General features: G+C 37.2%; 1 protein-coding gene and 1 pseudogene across 2 annotated transcripts in view; both read left to right on the top strand.

The window, feature by feature from the left end:
• Positions 1 to 22904, top strand: part of DIS3L2 (DIS3 like 3'-5' exoribonuclease 2) — a 373784-nt gene that overhangs the window by 9862 nt on the left and 341018 nt on the right. The window lies entirely within an intron of this gene.
• LOC115852971 (small nucleolar RNA SNORA62/SNORA6 family) lies at positions 9290 to 9423 on the top strand (annotated as a pseudogene).

Genomic DNA, 22904 nt, shown 5'->3' with positions numbered 1-22904 from the left:
CTGCATGTGGGCTTTCCCTAGTTGCGGTGAGCGGGGGCTACTCTTTGTTGCTGTGTGCGGGCTTCTCATTGCTGTGGCTTCTCTTGTTGCTGAGCACAGGCTCTAGGGCGCGCAGGCTTCCATAGTTGTGGTGCACAGGCTGTGGAGCGCAGGCTCAGTAGTTGTGGTGCATGAGCTTAGTTGCTCTGTGGCATGTGGGATCTTCCCAGACCAGGGATTGAACTCGTGTCCCCTGCATTGGCAGGCAGATTCTTAACCACTGTGCCACCAGGGAAGTCCTTTTTTTGTTTTGTTTTGTTTTTTTTGTTTGTTTTTGAAAACCTTTTAGCAGTATCTTTTAATTTTCCCTCCTGGCCTTTGTGCTCATCTTTTTTTTACTTCCACATATATGATCAATTCCAGTATACACTGTTGTTATTATTTATAACTAATCAATTGTCTTTTAAAGAGACTTAAATTTTAAGAATAAAATCTTTATATTTACCCGTAAGTTACTTTTTCTAGAGCTCTTCATTCTTTTGTGTAGATCCAGGTTTGCATCATTTTTATCATTTTCTTTCTGCTTTGAGGACTTTAGTGTTTCTGACCATGCAGGTTTGCTAGTGATGATTATTTCAGTTTTCACATGTCTGAAAAAGTTTGTATTTTGCCTTTGTGTTTGAAAGATATATTTGCTGCATAAAGAATTCTAGATTAACATTTTTTATTTTTAATCAGTGTTATAAGGATTTTGATTCACTGTCTTCTACCTTGCTTGTTTCTGACAAGAAATCTGACCTCTTTATTTCTGTTTCTTGTACTTAATGTGTCTTTTTTTTTTTCTCTGCTGCTTTTAACATTTCCCTTTAGACTGGTTTTAACCAAATTGATTATGATTTGCCTTGGTATAGCTTTATGTTTCTTGTGAAACACTGAACTTCTTAAACTGTAGTTTTATAGTTTTCATCAAATTTGGAAAATTTTCAGCTGTTACTTCTTCAAATATTTTTTCTTTCTTTACTTTTCTCAGTCCCCTTCCTCTGCCCTGCTGATTTCAGTTATACATATATTAGGTTGCTTAAAGTCCCACAGCTCACTGATGCCCTCTGTTCATTTTTTTCTGTCTTTTTTCCCTGTTTTTCATTTTGGATAATTCCTATTGCTTTATCTTCAAGTTTACTAATTTTTTCCTCAACAGTGTCTAATCTGCTGTTAATCCCATCCAGTATAGTTTTCATCTCAGGCATCATCATTTTTATTTCTAGAAGTTTGATTTGGATCCTTTTTATATCTTCACTGTTTCTTAACCTGTTCAGTTTTTCCTCTAACTTTTTAAACATACAATTCTAATAACTACTACTTTCCTGTACTTTTTCATTATTCCTATATATTTCTACATTCTCTCTTTCTTTCTCTTTGTCTCTGCCCCTCTCTTTCTCTCACACACACTGTACCCACATACCCTCTATTTATTAATGAAGTAATGCAAGATACATAATAATTTCCCTATTTTGTATATTTGGATATAGGCTTAAGAAAGCTAGGTAGTTTGGTTTGCTCAATATCAGACAGTTAATGTTCAGATTAAAATCTAGGTTTTTCACAATGTCTGCTCTTTCCATTACTCCTGCTTCAGTAGGAGAGATAAGACAAGTGTTTAACTAAAACAGAAGTAAGAGTAGGGATGGCACCATAATAGAGAAGGATTATGAAAGATCACAAGGGAGTGTGTAGGTTATAAAAGACTTCCAAGGATGCAGGAAGCATTAGGGATGAGCCTTGAAGGACAAGTGAGATTTTGCATGATACTCTAAGGAGGGCGAAGCATTTGCGGAGAGAAGAGCGTATTGCAGTATGTGAGATTTGGAAGAGTGAGGCATGTGTTTAGCTGAATTGGGTGTGAATATGGAAAGCAGACAACTAGGGAGGTTAGATTAGACTGAATTGTGGAGTGTTTTTGATGTCTGGCTTTATCACAAGTTTTTTTAATATATCTTGTCTTTTCAACTGCTGCATGCCTCTGACACAGAGATGGAGTCTTTTAAAATTTCCCTACATTCCTTAGTACAGTCTTGCACATAATTCATTTATAGCTTTTCTTACTATAGCACCCTTAGTTCTTCTTTATTAGTACTTGTGATTGCATTGTTTATTGTATAAGAAGTCTTAAATCTTGTGTTCATAAAATTCCTTCCAAAGAAGTCAGCATACTTTATGCTAATTCATTTATTGATTGTCTCAGCAGTCAGCTTACCATACCCTAAGAGTATCCCACTTTCTCAGGCATCCAGAATCCTGCTTCAACTTAAGGGTCATTGTGTAATCTTGTATTGTTCTAATGAAAGGAATGCTCAGATGATAGTGTTGTGGGCAGAGCCCAGGCCTGTTTCTCTGGAACTTTTTTACTTCTGGCTGGTAGGGAGGAGTACATGTGGCACTGTCCTTGAACTCGCAGCTGCCCACCACATGCAGAATTGGCCCTGACACTTCAAGTGCTCAACTGGACTCACTCTGATCTTTGTATCTCAGAGGAATTGAGAGCTGAGGATTCATCCAGGGTTTCATTGAATTTCAGTTGGGTAAAAAATAATTAATGGAAAAATATCTTATTGTTCAAATCACATCATTCCTCTTGTAGTGCTTTTAATTATCTTCTGCAAACCTTATTACTCTTTAGTTCGAGAAGTGCCCTCTTTGCTGGAGCTCCCTGAAGTGATTGCTCGTGGTTCTCAGTGAGTTTAATCAAAGAGCACATGCCTTTTGCTGTAAACCCTCCCTACCCCCATGAAATTCCTTGTTAATGCAACTTCAGAAGAAAAGATGAAAATCAAGCATTTGCTCACTCCTAGCAGGTGACTCGTTAGGACACTATAGAACCAAGCAGATTTTCAGTGGCAAATACTGAATCTAGAATTAAAAGACTATATATGTATTTACATGCATTTTTGTATGGTCTTGTTTGTTTTTAAATGGTAGTTTTTTATTAAATACTGAGAAGTTACAAAGTAATGTATGTAAAATATGTGTAAGGTATACAGAACACTAGGACAGTGAATACCCATGTACCTAACCACCGGTTTAAGAAAAAAATTGAAGATCTCTATGTTCCTGTTCCTTATCCCACCTCTTCCTTCCCATTTCAGAGGTAAACTGAATTTTGTATTTTCTTCGTACTTGAACCATATAGTTTGTATCCTTAAACTGTTGTTTAATTTTGCATGTTTTTGAAATTTATAAAACGAAATCACAATGCAGATATTTTTCAGTGATTTGCTTCTCTCTATAACATTATATGTGTCTGCTTTGGTCATATTTTTGCAAGTATTTAATCCTGGGCTGCTTTCACTTAGTGTAAATTTATGTAATAATTTTCCTCGTTAGTTTTATAAAGAATGTGATTCATATGTTTCTACCTTGTAGAAATAAAAATGGTAATGCTCTCTGACTGGATAAAAATAAACCATTCTCCTTTAGGCATTTAATGTACTCTCAGGGCCTTCCTTTGTGAGTGGGCAGGAGCCCTTTAAGGTGGTGGTTTATTTTTCCTGCCTTTCCCCTTATACTTCACCTTGGGCAGCCTGGACACGCCCCATTCTCCAACTAGGTGGCTTGGTGGTTCTTTACCCTGACTGCAGAGAAGAATCACCTGACGAGATTTAAGAATACCCATGCCTGGGCCAAACACAGACCAGTTACATTTGAATATTTCTTTTTGTGACTGTTCTTATCTTTTGCCTGTTTTTTTTTTTTGTTGTTGTTATTATTGTTTGTTTTGTTTTGTTTTAGTTGGGTTGCTTCTTTCATATTGATTTGTAGCTCTTTACATATTCTGTATATAAATCTTAGAAGTCTTAAATGTTGCAGATATTTTCTTCTAGTCTGGTGCTTTGTCTTTATGGTTTCTTTTGGTTTACAGAAGCTTTTAATTTTTAAAATTTGAGTCTCTTTATGGTTTCTGTGTTTTATGTCTTAACTAAGAAGCCTTTTTTTACCCCTAGATTTTGAGCAGTTTTCTCCTATATTTTCTTTTAATATGTTTATAATTTTACTTCCAACATTTAGCACTTTAAGCCAACTGTAGTCTATTTTTTATGTATAGCATTAAGGATCTAACTTTGCTTTTCTCTAAGCAGATAGCCAGATGTCCTATTATCATTTGAGTGGTCTTTCTCCCACTAATTTGAAATACCTTTTTTAGAATTTCCTAAGGGTCCATTTTTAGACTCAGTTTTCTTCTATGATGTTTTTGCCTATTTCAACTATAATAATATCATACTGTTTTAATTACCATTACTTCATAGTATGTCTTCAAATCTGAGAGAGTAAATCTTTTCTTGTTACTCTTCCTTTGCAAATACTTTTCATCCATTGTGTACATTTTTTTCTTCCATTTGATTTTTGAAATTATTTTTTATTGGTGTGAAATTCACATAACATAAAATTAACCATTTTAAAGGGATACAGTGGCATTTCATATATTCACAGTATTGTACAACCATCACCTCTGTCTAGTTCCAAAACATTTTCATCACCCCAAAAGAAAACCCTGTACCCATTAAGTAGTTGCTTGCTATTCTTCCCTTTCCCTGTTTTCTGGGAGTCACCAATCTGTGTTCTGTTCCTATGGATTTAACCTACTCTGGATATTACATATATAGTACATGGAATCATACATGACCTTGTGTCTGTCTGGCTTCTTTCACTTAGCATAATGTTTTTGAGGTTCATCCATATTGTAGCATGTATTACTTCTTTTTGTGGCTGAATAATATTCTATTGTATGTATATGCCACAATTTGTTTATCCATTAATCTGTTGATGGGCATTTGAGTTGTTTCCACCTTTTGGCTGTTGTGAATAGTGCTGCTTTGAACATGTGTGTACATTTATTTATTTGAGTAACTATTTTCAACTCTTTTGGGTATATACCCAGAAGGGGAATTGCTGGGTCATGTGGTAATTCTATGTTTAACTTTTTGAGGAATTGCCAGGCTCTTTTCCACAGTGGTTGAACCATTTTACATTTCTGTCAGCTACATATGAGGGTTCCAGTTTCTCTACATCCTTGCCGATACTTGTTATTTTCTGGGTTTTGTTTTGGTGTAGACATCCTTTTGAGTGTAAATGGAACCTCATTGTGTGTGTTTTCTTTTTTTAAAATATTTATTTGGTTGCGCACAGTCTTAGTCACGGCACACAGGACTTCTTTGCTGCATGTGGGATCTTTTAGTTGTGGCATACGGGATCTAGTTCCCTGACCAGGGATGTAACCCGGGCCCTCTGCGGTGGGAGCGTGGAGTCTTAACCATTGGACCACCAGGGAAGTCCCTTCATGGTTTTGATTTGCATTTCCTTGATGGCTAATGACGTTGGGCATCTTTTTCATGAACTTCTTGGCCATTAATATATCTTCTTTGGAAAAATGTCTGTTCACAGCCTTTGCCCATTTTTTTTCTATTTGATTTTTAAGATGAGCTTCTTAGTTTCTATAAAAAAGTTGTGATTGGAATTTAATTGTGGTTACATTGAATTTTTTGACTAATTTGCAGCCAATAGCTTTGTAATATTGAGTCTTTCTTGTCAAGAGCAGTGTTTGTTTATTTGTTTAGGTCTTTTATAATTTTAAAAATAATGATGTTTGAATTTAAATTAGGTCTTATATCAGTGTTATTAATTTTGTCCCCAGACATTTTGTGATTTTGGTTATTGCTAAGAATTGATATTTTTCCTCTCATGTTTTCAAATTAATTATTGTGGGCATATAGGAATGTTATCGATAATTTCTTTGTTGATGTTGAATCTGCCCTTTCTGACATTCTTGATGAAATCATTACTCTTAATAATTTGTGAGTATAACCTTTGAGATTTTCTAGACAGACAATTATATTATCTGTAAATATTGAAAACCTCTTAAACTATTGAACCAACTTGATTTATGAAAAAGCATAATTATTTTTAATTGATAAGTCTAAATAGATGCTTTTTATTACTAGTGAATAGAGTTAAAATATATGTGTACATATATATGTATATATAATATTGTTTGAGAAATGTAATTTATACTCTTGTAAGAAACAAAAAATCAAACGTTACTAAAATGTATGCCTTAAAGTGAGAATCCTTAGTAATCCTACTTTCTAAAGAAAATTGTTGTTATGAATGTGGTGTGTCTAAATAGAGGTTTCATTTGTTATACTTTGAGAGGCAAAGACAGTTAAAGAGATGGCTCATTGCTAGACTGTTGGCATTTTTAAGATGGTGTAGGCCAGTGCCATATTTCACTTGAGAATTTCATCCCCTGCTGTCCCTGGAATGATAACAAGAGAGTTTAATTTATATTAAAAATATAGGTAAAAGAAATTCTTCCTTTTCTTAAAAGTGTATGCCATTCTTTCCTACTCTGGTATAATAGGTTCCGTGCTCTTCAAGAACTATGAAAATAATTTATTTTTTTGTATCTTTGCTTCTTAACTGAGGATATTTCTTGTTATCCTGGGAGACCTGGAACTTAGAAGTATTTCTGCATGAGGAGTGAGAAACTGTCTTGGCTTTTATGTAGGATGCACTGCACAGCAGATCCACATGAAGGAAATGGATTGGGCTGATAGTGGTTTAGAAGCAGCTCTAGTTTGAAATGGGGGCTAATGTGAGAGGCCCTGACTAGAATGAATGGAGTAAATGTGGTTTTGCTCTAGAATGAGCTTCACTGACTGCGAACTTGGAATTCATGTTCCAAGAGAAACCTCATGAAGATGAGAGATGCTCCTGAGGTCTGCAGAAGAATGCCCATTTAGTCTCCTAGAGCTGATTAAAGGGATTCTAGCTCCTGACAAGATGGAGATTCAGAGCTGGAAGAAACCTTAGATCCTCATCCTTTACAGCTGGCTTAGGCTTGTTCAAAGTATTTAAGGTCTTGGGGGATTGGAAAATATTTTTGAATCAAGTTTGGCTTCTAAAGTGAAAGGTAGACTGGATACTGAGAAACAGCAAATCAGAGAAGATTAAATATTGTATTTAATGGGGGAGAACTGGAGAATATGTTGTTTTAGAGAAACTTATTAGAGACATATAGTCACTATATTCCTGGGAAAAAATTTTTAAATATTAAAAAATAATTGCAAATGACTTATGTAAAGAATTTAAAAACAAAATTCTTTTTTATACAAAGTTTTCTAACTGATTATTAGTGGAATATAATAAAAAGGCTATTAACTTTATATACAGATCTTCCTTGATGGGGCGACTTCTCAGTAAACTCTTCAGCCAAGTTGGAAACGTGTTTAATACACCTAACCTACTGAACATCATAGCGTAGCCTTGCCTACCTTAAATGTGTTCAGAACACTTACATTACCCCGCAGTGGGGCAAAATCATCTAACACAAGGTCTGTTCTATAGTAAAATGTTGAATAGCTCATGTAATTTATTGAATACTGTACTGAAAGTGAAGAACAGAAGGGTTGTCTGGGTCTAGAATGGTTGTAAGTGTATCAGTTGTTCACGCTTGTAAGGGTGTGGGTGACTGGGAACTGTGGCTCACTGCCACTATTCAGCATCACAAGACAGTATCTACCACATATTGCTAGCCTGACAAAAGATCAAAATTCAAAAATTGAAGTACAGTTTCTACTGAATGTATATCGTTTTCACACCATCGTAAAGTTGAAAAATCCTAAGTTGAACCATCGTAAGTTGGTTCCAGATAAAACCATCTGCGTTGTATTTGGACACTACTGAAGTCATATTGTAATGCTTTATCACTTGATTGTATTGGATTTTCTAGGTAGACAGTAATTACATTTATAATTGATCATTTTGTCTCTTTTCTAATATTTATATTACCTTTTTTGTTATATAGCAACAACTAGCTTCTTTAGAACAATATTGAATGAATGGTAAATAATTTAACTGTTATAGCTGGCAGCCTTTTCCTGTTCTGGGAGTGCCTCTAGTGCTTTGTCATTATCCATAAGTTATTTTCTGTGGCTATCTTTTAACTTTTTTCCTTTTTAAACTTTACTTGGTAGAATCACATGCAGTTGTAAGAAATAATACAGAGAGATCCTGTGTACACTTCATCTGGTTTCCTCTTGGACAGCTATAGTATAATATCACAACTAGGAAATTGATATCAATACAATTTACCCATCTTATTCCGATTTTACCAGTTTTACTTGTACTCTGTGTATGTGTGTGTATTTCATTCTGTTACATCTGTAAATTGACCACCACAGTCAAGATACAGAATATTTCCTTCACAAGGACCTCTCGTGCTACACTTTCACGGCCATAGCCATCTCCCTCACTCTCTGCCTCCCTAACCGCTGGCAACCTCTAAACTCTGTCTAATTTGTCATTTCAGGAATGCTTTATATATGGAATGAGGTATGTAGTACATACCTTTGAGACTGACTTTTTTCACTCAACATAGTTCCCGTGTGATTTCTCCAGGTTGTTGCATGTATCAATAGTTTGTTCCTTTTTACTGCTGAGTAGTACCATGGCATGGAAGTACCTTAGCTTGGTTAACCATTCATCTATTGAAGGACACCTGGGTTGTTTTTGGCTATTACGAATAAAGTTGCTATAAACATTCATGTGGAAGTTTTTATGTGAATGTAGGTTTTCATTTCTCTGGGATAAATGCCCAAGAGTGCATATACCCTTTGCTTAGATTCACCCATTGCTAACATTTTGTCCCATTTTCTTTATTTTTTGTGATCACTCACCCTCCCTCCCTCTCATCCTCCACACACACACAAATATAAAATAACGGTTTTTTTGAGCTTCTTGAGAGTAAATTGCATACCTGATTACCCCTAAATTCTTCAGTGAGTATTTTTCAAGAATAAGGATATTTTTACACACCTAAAGAAAAGTTATCAACTTAGTTAATTTGACATTTATACAACTTTGATCATATCTGCCATCTATTACAAGTTGTCAGTTGATCCAGTAATGTCTTTTAGCATCTTTCCCCCTCTAGGACAGGATCTGGTGTAGGATCCCACATGGTATTTAGTTGTCATGTTTCTTCTATCTCCTTCAATCTAGAACAGCTCTTTAGCCTTTTTTGTCTATATGACATTGGTATTTTTTGAAGAAGACAGTTTTGTTTTGTTTTTAACAGGATGTTCCTCATTTAGTTTGTCTGATGTTTCCTTATGATTAGATTCAAGTTATGTATATTATTCTTGGCCTGAATACTACATAAGAGGTGTTGTTTCCTTGAGAAATATATCTTATCACGTTAGAAAAATTTCTTTTTAGTCCTAGTTTACTAAGAAGTCTTAATTACGAATAGGAGTTGGGTGCACATCGTTAGGGCTTAGAGTTGAGGCCACTGGCTGGCCAATGAACTCACAGGTGTAGGTTGTGTGCTGCATGAGTGGCAAGGGTGACTGGCCCAGTGAGTGGAGTTTGATAGTAATCCTTGCTGCAAGTAGAAAGAAAATGAAATAGGTGTTGGACTTGATCCATGCCTTTTGGCTTCTAGCCTGATGACAGTTTGGTTCCATTGTGTTAATTTACTATATAGTGAATATGTTAACAGATTTCATAATGTTAGAGTAAACATTCTCTACCATGCATTCATGGAATATAATTTTTAAAATTTAATGTTGGATGAATTTTTTATTTTTTGTCTTATTTTGGGTTTTGCATTTATGTTCGCAACAAAAATTCTTCTGTAATTCTGTGTGTGAAAGAGTGCGTGTGTGTTTATATGTCCTGTCTTTGTCAGATTTGGTATCAGTGTTATTATTTAGCCTTAGCATGAATCGGAAAGTTTTTTTAAAACCCCCTCCCCTCCCCCCAGCAGTTTAAATAACATTGAGTTTACCTGTCTCTAAACCGCTCTGAGCCCCGTGCATTCTGGGGAGAGCTTGTGGATCTTTGGCAGCATTTTCCAGTTTCTTTTCTGGTTAAAGGTCTGTGTAGGTTTTTACCTCTTCTTAGGTTTTGTCTCTGCCCTGCTTTCCATTATTCTTAGGATAAAGATTCAGGCTCTGCATTTGTGGTCCTGTATTCTTTTTGCTGCCTAAGCGTTGTCACCATTCATCCATTTATTCAAGCTAGAAATCTCTGAGTCTTACTAGAATTTCCCCTCTACTTACGCCCTCTGTTCTTAATTTACATTTTGAATCTGCTTCCTTTTTTTCCATCCCTACCACTGCCTGGACCCTTCCAGCTGTCTTAACAGGTTTCTCAGTCTCCAGTGTCTCTAAGTCAGCCCGTGAACTACAGCTGCAGTGGTGACACTAAATTGTAAATCGGATCATGTTAGGCCCCTGTTCAGAACGTTTTGGTGGTCCCAGGGTGAAGCCTTACCCAGAGCTTCTGATTTGGGTACAAGAGTCTGCTTGCCTATCCTTGTTTTCTAGCTTCTAGTTTTGGTCCACTCCCCAGCAGTCCAGCTGCAAGTCATTCCCCAGAATTTCTTTGCCCGTATTTTTCACCGTTTGCTCTCCAGAGTGTGCCCTCTGACCTCTGCTCCGCCTGGTGCATTCCTCTTTACCCTTGAGCATTTCTCACAGCCTTTTTCTGTGAAGCCCTCCCGGAGGGGACTTCTTCACCAACAGAATTTATCAACTCCTCTCCGTGCAGCTACCTTACCTTTGCTCTTTTGTGACTGTAGTTATATTCTATTGAAACTATTTTTTGCATATCTCTTTTTCTAGTATATATTCTTGATCTCTTTAAGGGCAGAGACTGTGTATTAATTTTTGCATGTAGTGTTAGCACGCTGTTTGGCACCGTAGATTCTCAGATGCTTGTTGAATGAGTACAAGGTGTATTTAGAGGACTGTGAGAAAACTGGTTGAAGCAGAAGGTTCTTAGAGGACTGTGCAAGATGGTGAGCCAGTATGGGCCAACAGATTATGAAGCAACTTGAATGTTTGGCTAAGGAGTTTGGACTTTTTCTTTAGTTACAAGAGGGGTAGAGGAAGGAGGCAAGAGGAGGGAAGGTCATTTATTATTGTTGTGCTAAAGAGACTGGTTAAAGTTCCATTATGGTATTAAAATTATTTTTAGTTTTTTAAATCTTTTTGTGTGGGTACTGGTTTATCAAATAAATAAAGATTGCTGCCAAGGTAAATAAATGACCTTACATTAATAATAGCGACTGCGTATCGAGTGCTTACTATCTGCCAGGCACTGCTTTGAGAACTCTGCATGTACTACCTCATGTAGTACTAAAGACAGCTCTCTACATGGTAGGTTTTAGTATTGCCTCTTTTAGATGGTGAAACTGAGGCACAGAGATGTTAAATAACTTGCCCAAAGCCACAACTTTTAAGTGGTAGAACAGGATTCAAACCTGGGCATTTTGGCTTCAGAAGCCTCTTAACCACTAAGCTCTGCTGTCTTCCATTAACCTTTTAGCCTATTGTAGTGGCACTTGGCCCTCCAGAAAACTGGCATTTTAACCTTAAATTAAGAACCGGGGAAACCATTTTCTATATTAACTGACATAAGCACATATTATTTGACTTGTTTTACAGTAGATGATCTATTTAGTAATAGCTTCAAATGTTTCGTCTGTTGCTTCAAGTGGGAACTAAAATTGAGCCTATTCTGCATCTGATTAGCATTTAAGGTACTTTTTGAAAGTATTAAATATTTGAAATGAACTTTTAAACATCAAACAGCTGGTTGTCTTCGCAAATTAGAAGTGAGAGTTTAGAGGAAACACTGTTAAGTTTTCTGGCCCTTGTCCTCAGGCCAGGTAAGAATTGTTCCAGCATATTCTTCAGTGCTTGGTCTAGTCTTTGTTACTTGTTTCAAAAAAAGAGCTCCACTATCCCTGAAGGAAGGCAATTTTCTGATCTCTGATATGTCTGGGAGTTTTTCTTTGTAATTCGTTGCAGAGATTAAAATGTGCTTTTTTCTTTTCAAGTTTCTTTTAAGGTCACTACCATGTGAAGTAACACAGAATACATGTGTGTAGGTTTGCCAAGATTACAGTTGCTGTGGGAATCGTAACTTTGGATTTCCTCACATCTGGATTATGAAACGTGCACAAAGGCCCTGTATGAATATAGGTTTTATATTTTATGTGCATCTGGAAGTAGCAAGGTCTTAGTGATATAGCTTCCCATAAATGACAAGGTGAACTCTTACAGCCTGCAATTTTAAAGTAATCCCAAGGTTCTTAACGTTGCTGTGGAGCTGATGTCCCATGCTTTCCTCCTCCACTTGGAAGGCTTGCGTCAACACTGGGAAACTGGAGCTCTGGAGTGGAAGTGGAGGCCCAGCTTATTTCCCTGGGACCAGTAGACTTTAGGTTTGTTTTGTCTCCCGAGAAGTAAGGATTCCAGGGCTGCTGTTTTGAGTTCTCTTTTTGAAGCAGCAAGGAAAGAAGTGCCACAGGTCTGTCTTAGTTGCATTTTAATATTTTTGGATTTATTTTGGTTATTTGTTTTTCTTGGATTGTCCTATTTCTCTACTAACTACCTGAAGTTATTAATTATTAAATCCATGGTGATGCCCTTATGGGTGGTAGAGGTTTTTATTTGGGAAATACAGAATTTTGAAAAGGCTGCAAACCCTAGAGTCATCTTTCAAGCTCACTCACGTTGAATGGTGTGAACATGGAACATAATTTCACTATAGAAAGGAGGACCAGCATCAGTTTGTCTTTGTAGGGCCTCTGTCAGGTCTCCCTGTACAGGGTGCTTAGCTGACAGACCAGATCCCAAATCCGCAGATTGGCTTAGGGGGTCATTAAAGTTTCCTCGTCTTTCTATCTGTGGTCTGAATTTAGTCTTAGTCATTTTGCTGTTTAGAATTTTGTGTCTGGCATTCCTCCAGTTGCCTTGAATAATGCTAGAATTCTTCTCTGTGACTTTGAGGGAACAGTACAACTGCTTGTGACTTTGTATGTCTTCCTCTGGAGTGTCCTGCAAGATGCCATGGGGACCTTGTGTTGTAGGCAGGAACATGGTCCTTAGCGAGGCCCTGTCTTGCTTGGGGCTGAGTCTGTAGGTAGTAAATTCCAGATGTTTGTAGCTGCAGCCCTGAGAGTAGGCATTGGTGTAGCAACACCTTCCCAAGAGAAAAGTAAGATATAAGTGACATTAAAAAAAAAAAAAACCTAACAGAAGCCAGGTTGATATTAATCTTTTGTTTAAAGTAGAAAAAAAAATAGTTTTCATGGAAACTGACATTTGAAATAACTTAGGGAAAACTGCTTTCAATTCTTGTATATTTTAGTCATTTTGTCCAGTTGATTATAGATTGTGAAAGTCACATATTTTTCCAAATTGCCATGGTAAAATTGGCCATGTGGATAAGCTTTGCAACTTTTTTCCTTTGTCTTACTGATTTTGAGATTAGTGTATGTGGATAGATGAAGGCTTTGATTACCATTCAAATTATGCATATAGCTGGTGGATGAGTTATTTTTCAGCTCTATTATTAAATCGTTGCTTCTGTATCACAGCATGAAATTTGCACGAAATCTGTATGATAACCTTGCTCCATAAAATTTATGCTTTATGTAAGTAAAGGCCTTAAGTGATAACAGTAGTTTTCACTGAGTAAAATATTTTACCATTTATGACTTGTAATTTAAGAGTTTTTAAAAGGGAAATTAAAAGCCTTCTCACACGCTTCAGTATAGTTTAGTACGTGTATGTGTATTTGTGGAAGGTGAAGTGCTGTGTGTGTGTATAGGAGTAGGTGAAATAACATTGGGTATTAACTGGTAATTATTGAATTTCAGTGATTAGCATACATTCATTACATCATTCTTTCTACTTTGTGATTGTTTTTAAATTTATAAAATAAAAAGATAAAAAAAGTCTACCCAAAAGTAATGAGGAAAAGTGATAAGGTCTTAGACTTTTATTTGATAGCACGGACTAGGAGTTAATGAAAGGCATGTTGCAATTTCCAGTACCTTGTGAGCAGCTTTTTCAGTGCTGCTGAAATACTGCCCTGAATTTCTTCAGGAGAGAGAATATTCTTTTATCCTATTATTGCCCAAGTTTACTGATGGCAGAGATATTCCAGGGTGACCACTCACATTATGAAAATAAAACCTTTTGTTTATGAGACACTTTCCTTTGCTATTTAGAACTGAGCATGAATTCTGATACCAATTGGGTGCCTTCTTGTGCTTCTTTAGATTCTGATTTCTGTTTTAAAAAGTGAAGTTTTTATTTAGTCCCTATTCTTTTAGATTCCAAAAGTTTCTCTGTCTGTTCCTTCCCGCACAGGATGAGGAAAGATTTCTTCTTATTTCTAAAGGTATTTGTGTTTGACCCGAGCCTTTTGCTACTTTGTCTGGAATTTGTCTCCAAGGTCTGTATGTTTATCCCCAAAAGAGAAGATAGAATACATTTCAGGGGTTTGAAAGTGCCAATTGGTATGAAAGTCTTTAAAGCATAAGAAGTAATCTTATTTGTTCCAGTTTAGAAATTCTGTAAATGACTTTAATCATAATAATAAAATATGGAAGAGAAACATGATTGAATTTATAATATAATTCTGTACAAAGTAAACATGAGAAATGAAGCTATTTGCTGAAAAATGAGGCAGCTTCCACCTCATAACATTTTGGGGCCTTATTTGATAGCAGAGCTTATATTTGAGAAGACCCTGGATGATCTTTTTCAATTTTGGTTTTGTATGCTGCTGCCTTAAAGCAAATCTTACATTTATTGTTGTGTTATTTGTGATCAGAACTCTGGTACTTCAGTGACATTAAGATGATTCTGTCTTTATTAGGCAGGGAGATGATACTTAGATCCACCCTAGCAATATCCTTAATGTACTTCCTGCCTTTCCTGATGTACTCCTGTGTGTTATCAAGATGTGAAAATATTAAACTCCAGAATTCAGATAAATCTTATAGTAGACATCAAGATTCTGGAGTATTAAATGAATTTAAAAAGAATGTCATAAGCAGGGGAAAGAAAGTTCAGTTGTCTTCAAGGGTTTTCTTAAATTCTGGAATATGGGGAAATGTTTTAGTATTTTGAAGATTATTATCATTACCTTTTAAAATTTGAGTTGAGAAACACTACATAGGCTTTTCATTCGTTTTCATCAGTGTCAAAGTTTATTGCCAAACTCTTTTTAATTCCCACTGTGACATTAGCCATTGTAAATTACCATCCTGTCATCAAGAACATTCATTCAGGGTCTGCTTTGTAAGGCACTGTGTAGAAATAGGCATAAGACATAGTTCTTGCTCGTCAATAATTTATGATTGTCGAGGAGTGACAGGGCATCTTTTTCTTGAGGTATAGTTGATATACAGTATTCTGTAAGGTTCAGTTGTACAACATAGTGATTCACAGTTTTTTAAAAGTTATTCTTCATTTATATTTATTGTAAAATATTGGCTAAGGGCATCCCTTTTTTTTTTTTTTTTCGCGGTACGCGGGCCTCTCACTGTTGTGGCCTCTCCCGTTGTGGAGCACAGGTTCCGGACGCGCAGGCTCAGCGGCCATGGCTCACGGGCCCAGCCGCTCCGTGGCATGTGAGATCTTCCTGGACTGGGGCACGAACCCGTGTCCTCTGCATCGGCAGGTGGACTCTCAACCACTGCGCCACCAGGGAAGCCCAGGGCATCTCTTTTAATTACTTCATTCAGTGAACATTTCCTGGGTGCCCTCTATGTGCCAGCCCTACTAGGTACTGGGATACAGTGGTAAACCAGACAGACAAGGCCCCACGCTCTTGGTGCTTACATTCTAGGATCTTAAACACTTAGCATGCTGAACGATGTAATTGTTCAGTACTTTACAAGGGAGGTATTACTTTGTTCTGGTATGGTTGGGAAAGACTGATTGAGAGGGTAGGGCATGAGTTGGACAGCTGGACAGGAAGTAAATGTCCCGTTCCCAGTGTATATTACGTGGAACCTGCTGTAAAGGATTTTGTGGCCAAATAAACGTGGAAAACATAGCACACCCTGGGATTGCAGAGAAGTGATCCCAAGAGCTAGAGAAATTAGGTGAGTTTTGTAGAGGAGAGAGGAAGTGGAATTTGTGCTGTTCTTCAGTGGGTACAATTTTAAAAGTGAGGTTGGAGTGAAAGGTGAGTGAATGTGTGAACTTGAGAAACATGGGACATGCTGGGGGAATACTACTCAAAATGTACCTATCCCTGTCCCCCCTTCTCTCCTCACTGGAGCTGTCATTTATCTTGGCCCTACCTTTTCAACTCTTCTTTCCTTTCAGTATTTTAACACATTTAAGTTTCCTCTTTAATGAAAATAATAGCAACAGCAAATGGAAACTCTGTCTTTTAATTTCACCGCTCCCTTCTTACAGCCAAACCTCACAGAAGAGTCATCTGAACTCATTAGTTCCACGTCCTCCCTGCCCATTAGTGCCTCACCTTATTTCTCTTTGGTGGTTATTCCTGTTGCTTCACTAAAACAGCTCTCACCAAGCTCCCTGTGACATCCATACTGCCAAGTCAAATGAACACTTAATTCTTTATTTCACCTCTCTTAGCAGCATACGACTTTATTGCCCACCACCTTCTTGAAACCTTGATTTCCTTGACATCACACTCTCCCAAGATTTCTGTATCCTTCTGAGGAGACCATTCCTTTCTGTCTTTGCAGTTTTGGTTTTCTTCTCCCTGGCTGTTGAACTCTGAGGCTCCTCAAGTCTCAATCCTAGGCTCCTTCTCTTTTTATTCCATACTGTCTCCCTAGGTCCATCTCCTCTGTGTTTACAACTTCAGTTACTATTTGTTCTCTGGTGACTCCCAAATTTGACCTCAGCTTAGACATTGTCAGAGGACTAGAACATAACAGAGAGACTGTCACATATTTGAGAGTATAGAGTGAAAATAATGGGTCTGATTGATTGTGGCAGAAGGGTAAAGGTGATAACATTTCAGTGAGTTTCATTATTTCAGTTTCTTAAATTCAGAATTTCATTTTTCTTTTGGAAATGATCATTTCACAAACTTTATTGACCTATTATTTAGCAGGCACTTTGCTAGGCTTTGGCATTGCAGAAGGGAATAAAATATTAGATAATCTAAGTCTTTCTCTCTCTCTTTTTTTTTTTTTTTTTTGGCCGCGCTGTGCGGCATGCAGGATCTCAGTTCCCTGACCAGGGTCCTAACCACTGGACCACCAGGGAAGTCCCTTTTTTTGTTTTTTGTGCTAAGTTTCTTAATTACATTTTCTAGTATAATGGTTTTTAAACTTAGACTAAAACTATATAAACCTATATTCTACTAAGAGTTATAATGCTTTACAAGTTAGAGAAGCATTTGGGAGCTAGAGTTTAAGATGATATGGCATCAGCCTTGTTATAATACATAAGATGGCCCCTTTTCTTTATCAGTAACCCTTGATTGATGCCAGCAGTCCCAGAATTAGCCTTGAGGGTCTAAAACTTAAATTTAACTCCCTAGAGATTTTCACAAAGATCCTAAAATGATAGGTTGTAGGTAGATGGTGTCCAGCCAATGTCTTTCATTAAAATGAAATAACTATATATAAGTCCCTCCTGCCTGTCCACTTTACTACTTAAGGATAAAATGGAGAACTCAGATTCTAATTACTCTTTTTGGTCTTCTGAGAAGAGCTCTAATATTCAACATGTCGAGTAAAAGTTTCTTAAATTACCATTCAGCTATGTCAATGGCCAGATCCTAGAAATGAAAAAAGAGTAACAGTTTATTCATTTTTTTCTTTATGGATGACGCTTTTGGGGTCATAGAGTCTAAGAGTTAATTTGGAGTTAATGTTTTTACAAGATGTGAGATTTAGGTCAAGGTTTATTTTTTTGTCTACTGATGTCCAGTTACTCCAGTCATTTGTTGAAAAGGCTGTCTTTCCTCCCTTGACTTGCTTTTGCACCTCTGTCATAAATCAGTTGGGCATATTTGAATGGGTCTATTTCTGGGTTCTCTATGTTGTTACATTGGTCTATGTGTCCCTTATCACATAGTCTTGATTTCTGTAGCTTTAGAGCTTAAAATTGGGCAGTGTATTCCTCCACTTTATTCTTTTTTTTTCTCATTATTTTGGTTATTCTAGTTCTTTTGCATTTCCGTATAAATTTTAAGATAAGCTTGTCTATATCTATGAAAAATCATGGGATTCTGATAGGAAATGTGTTGAATTTAAAAATCAGTTTGGGTAGAATTGACATCTGTACTGTGTCATAATCTGTTAGTGTTGATATCTTACTACTTCAGGAGAAATGTAGGAAGTTTACCACCATTTAGGCCTCTTTATCCTCCCTGCTTTCTAATTAGTTGTCTTAAATATCTCCTTTACATACATTGAGAACCACATCAGACAATATACTTTTGCTTTTAACCATCTAACATAGTTTTAAAAACTAAAGAGGAAAAAGTCTCTTGCATTTACCTATGAAGTTACCCACCAACATTAGTTTACTTTTTACTTCTGGGCTTCCCTGGTGGCACAGTGGTTAAGAATCCACCTGCCAATGCAGGGGACACGGGTTCGAGCCCTGGCCCGGGCAGATCCCACATGCCGCGGAGCAGCTAAGTCTGTGCGCCACAACTACTGAAGCCTGCGCGCCGTGCTCTGCAATAAGAGAAGCCCCTGCAATGAGAAGCCCGTGCACCGCAACGAAGACCCAACGCAGCCAAAAAAAATAAAAAATAAAATAAATTTATTAAAAAAATTATGTACTTGTCATTTTTATGACCCCAAATTACTTTGCAGCACATTTCGCTATTTTTTTCTGATTTCCAGTTATGATGGCTCTCTTCCTCATGTGTTTTGTAAGCATTTATCAGGCTTTTGGCTGTGGGAATATTCTGAGGAGGATTTGTTTGGTTCAGCCAGCAGCCTGAGACACTACAGCTTAAGGTCACTCTAAGTTAGTGTCTGTGCTTGGGGTTACTGCGACTGCACTGCGTGAGTGCAGGCCCGTCCTTGTGAATCTTCTGGGGGAACTCTCCTCTGCCCCCAGTTGGAGCCCAGGTCAAAACATACATTTCTTGATTGTTTTTCTTTATCAGTAGGTGTATTTTTTCCAGCCTACCTTTTCACTGAGTTGTTGAAGACCTCAGGGGTCTTGATTTTTTGCATTGGGGCTAATCTCTACTTGTCTACATTTCATATGGTGAAGGCTTTATCTCTTATTCCCCCTGCAGCTTTAAACTACAAGCCTCTTGGTACTGGAACCAGGATGTGCTCCCAGGGTCTCTGTAGCCTCAGCTTCTACGTATTCTGGTTTCTAGCTCTCACTTGATTTTTAGCTCCTGGGGATTTTCTCTTCTCTCTTGAGAGCTCAACAGTGCTCTCAAGTTGGTAATATTTTGTTCAGCAGTTGTAGTAATTTGATATCAGAAGGTTTTTCAGAATATTGACTCCACTCTGTTACCGGAAATCAGAGTTTCTGACACATCATTCTATAGATCATAGGTTGTTAGGTTAGGGACCCACTCCTGGTTCTTTCAGAACTAGTTGCCTGGGACAGAAGTTGCGTGCCATCTCACAGGGGGCTGTGGATGTGACCCTTGTCCTTAAAAGGAAGGAGTACGGGCATCTTTAGCACTACTGTCATGTCTGCCAAGGAAGTAGAGAGTCTCAAGAGGAGGCGGAGTGTTCAACTGTGTGTCAAGTGCTATAGCAAGGTCAAGTGAGATCAACACTGAAAACTGACAGTGGGATTTCACAATCGGAGATCTTTGCCAGAGCATTCTCCAAGGAATGAAGGGGGAAGAAGCCTATTGTGTTTTTTAATTTCTGGGAGGATTGTCCTTAGTCCAGGCAATTCCTGTTTTTCTCAGACAGAATGACTTGTTGTTTATCAGTATGTGGCTGTTTATTTTATATTCTCTCATTTTAATTCTCTCTGGGTTCCAGCCCTGCCTTAGGTAGATTGGTTCTGTTTGTCATAGAAACTGGACACAGCCATAGAGTGTAGGGCCTATCTAGTGTGTACCTGTCCTGAAAACTTTCCTTTATATCTCTTCAAATGAGGTAATCAGGAGACAAAATGAAGAGGTGAGAGCTGAACTGGAGTATTAAAGTAAGAGGAAGAAATGAGGTATTGCCATTTTTTGCATGAAGTTTCTGTTATGTGGAATTTCTAAAATTATTATGAAAAATTTCAAACATATAAAAACTAGAAAGAGTAGTTCATCAACCTTCATTTACCAAATTCAAGAGTTTTTGCACATTTTGCCGCATTCATCCATTTTTTATTTCTCTTTCCTTTGCTGAAATATTTTAAAGAAATCGCTGACATCATTTATTGTACATATACATACGAATACATATGCAGTATGGAGATTGTCATGCAGAATCACAATGCCATTATCACACCGGATACAAAATTGACAATTCTTTGGTATCATCTACTATATTGAGAGTATTAATGAGTTCCCTTTTTAAAAGTTCTCTGAACATTCTGAGATTGTTTCTGCTTTGTTGTCTTTGCACTTGTCATTCTCTCCGCCAAGAAGGCCATACCCTGAGACCTTCACATGGACTTTTTGTCATTCAGATTTTAGCTCTGAATTATCTCTTCAATAGAGGCTTTTCCTAATCACCAAAGCTAAAGTAGTGTCCTCTTTCCCCATCCCACTTGTCACTATCTCATCTGTCTGTTTCACTGCCTTATTGTCTGTTTACTTGTTTATTGTCATCTCTGCCCCCTAGATTGTAAGTACCATGAGAGGAGAGACCTTGTCGGTCATGTTGTGTTTATTGCTCTGTGCCCAGGGCCTGAAGAGGTCCTAGGATATAGTAATGAAGTACATGTTTAGAAACAAGTCAGCTATTAAGGAGATTAATACAAAAAGATTCCAAAATTTTCTTAGTATTTTATAACCATTATTTCTTCCTACAGCTGATTCTCATTCCAGAGCTTTTCTTCTCTCAAGAGCTTTAATCAACAGCTGTGTTTGCAAAAAGTGCTGGGTTGTTGTCCCTTTCAGGACATTTAATCTTTTAAATCCTCAAAATATTTTGTAAAATATAAGTGAGTAAAATCACTTCTGACCTGTTGAGAGGCAGTGTTTTTATTGACATAACTCTCATTTGAGATCACTTTATTTGAGCTTGCAGCTAATAAATCTCTTGACCCATATGAAACTGGATGGAATGATCTTGTAGACCACATAACCTATAACTGATTGTTTGAACTTCTTTTATTCAGTATATCATTTGTATGATGTTAGGGAGTGTTTTTTAATTGATATATTGTTAGCTGTTGGCAGTGTTCTTTAGCATGAGAAACATAACTCAATAAACAGATACAATTTTATAATTAAAAACTTGGATTCTTTTTGAAAATGTGTAGTTTCACACCAACAGAAAGATGCAAGAATAGTTCAGAAACTTACTCTATACTCTTTGCCAGATTCCCCAGGATCAACGTTTTACCACATTAACAGCCCTCCTCTCTTGCCCTCCTTTTTTTGAGCTGTTTGAGAGTAAGTTGCAGACACTCAAAATGAAGCCATTCTCTTTTTTAACCATTGTGCAAGGATCAAAATCAGGAGATTAACATTGATATAATGGCGTTAGCGAATCTATAGATCTTATTCACACGTCTTCAAGTTTCCCAATCATGCTGTTTATATGAAAAGAAAATCCTGGATCACAAGTTGCATAGAATTGTCATGTGTCTTTAGTTTCCTTTAACCTGGAAATTTTTCCTTTTATAATTTAACATATTTGAAGATTATAGGCCAGTATTTTTGTAGTAGGTCCCTCAGTTTGGGTTTAATTGATGTTTCACAAGTGACATGTTTTTCTTAACGTATCATATCAGGAGGCATATGATATTGATTTGTCCCATTATAGGTGTTTACTTCGATCATTTGGTTAAGGTGGTCTGCCAGATTTCTCCATCATAAATATATGCTTTTCCTCTTTGTTTTTTTTTTTTGTGGTACGCGGGGCTCTCACTGTTGTGGTCTCTCCTGTTGCGGAGCACAGGCTCTGGACGCGCAGGCTCAGCGGCCATGGCTCACGGGCCTAGCCGCTCCGGGGCACGTGGGATCTTCCCGGACCGGGGCACGAAACTGTGTCCCCTGCATCGGCAGGCGGACTCTCAACCACTGCGCCACCAGGGAAGCCCCACCCACTAGTTTTTAACATCCATTGATGAATATGAATTAATTATGATGATGATTATTACCAATGGTAATTTTCCAATGCCATTATTTTTTTCTACATTTATTATTTGGGATTCTGATGTAAGGAGAGTTTCCCCCATTTTTATTTATTTATTTATTTGTCTTTATCAGTATGAACTCATTGATTATTATTTTATTTAATGGGTTATAGATAATGTTGTCATTTAAAAGTTTTGATACTTAAATTGTCATAATTTTGGCCAGTAGGAGACTTTTTTTTTTTAACATCTTTATTGGAGTATAATTGCTTTACAGTGGTGTGTTAGTTTCTGCTTTATAACAAAGTGAATCAGCTATACATATACATATATCCCCATATCTCCTCCCTCTTACATCTCCCTCCCACCCTCCCTATCCCACCCCTCTAGGTGGTCACAGAGCACCAAGCTGATCTCCCTGTGCTGTGTGGCTGCTTCCCACTAGCTAGCTATTTTACATTTGGTAGTGTATATATGTCCATGCCACTCTCTCACTTCGTCCCAGCTTACCCTTTCCCCTCCCCGCATCCTCAAGTCCATTCTCTATGTCTGTGTCTTTATTCCTGTCCTGCCCCTAGTTTTCTCAGAACCATATATATATATATATTTTTTAGATTCCATATATATGTGTTAGCATGAGGTATTTGTTTTTCTCTTTTTGACTTACTTCAGTCTGTATGACAGACTCTAGGTCCATCCACCTCACTACAAATAACTCAATTTCGTTTCCTTTTATGCCTGAGTAATATTCCATTGTATATATGTGCCACATCTTCTTTATCTATTCATCTGTCAGTGGACACTTAGGTTGCTTCCGTGTCCTGGCTATTGTAAATA

The sequence above is a fragment of the Globicephala melas genome, chromosome 7 (genome assembly GCF_963455315.2).
Source record: "Globicephala melas chromosome 7, mGloMel1.2, whole genome shotgun sequence".
Lineage (NCBI taxonomy): Eukaryota > Metazoa > Chordata > Mammalia > Artiodactyla > Delphinidae > Globicephala > Globicephala melas.
The sequence above is the reverse complement of the archived record's forward strand: the minus strand, read 5'-3'. Positions and strand labels throughout refer to the sequence as shown.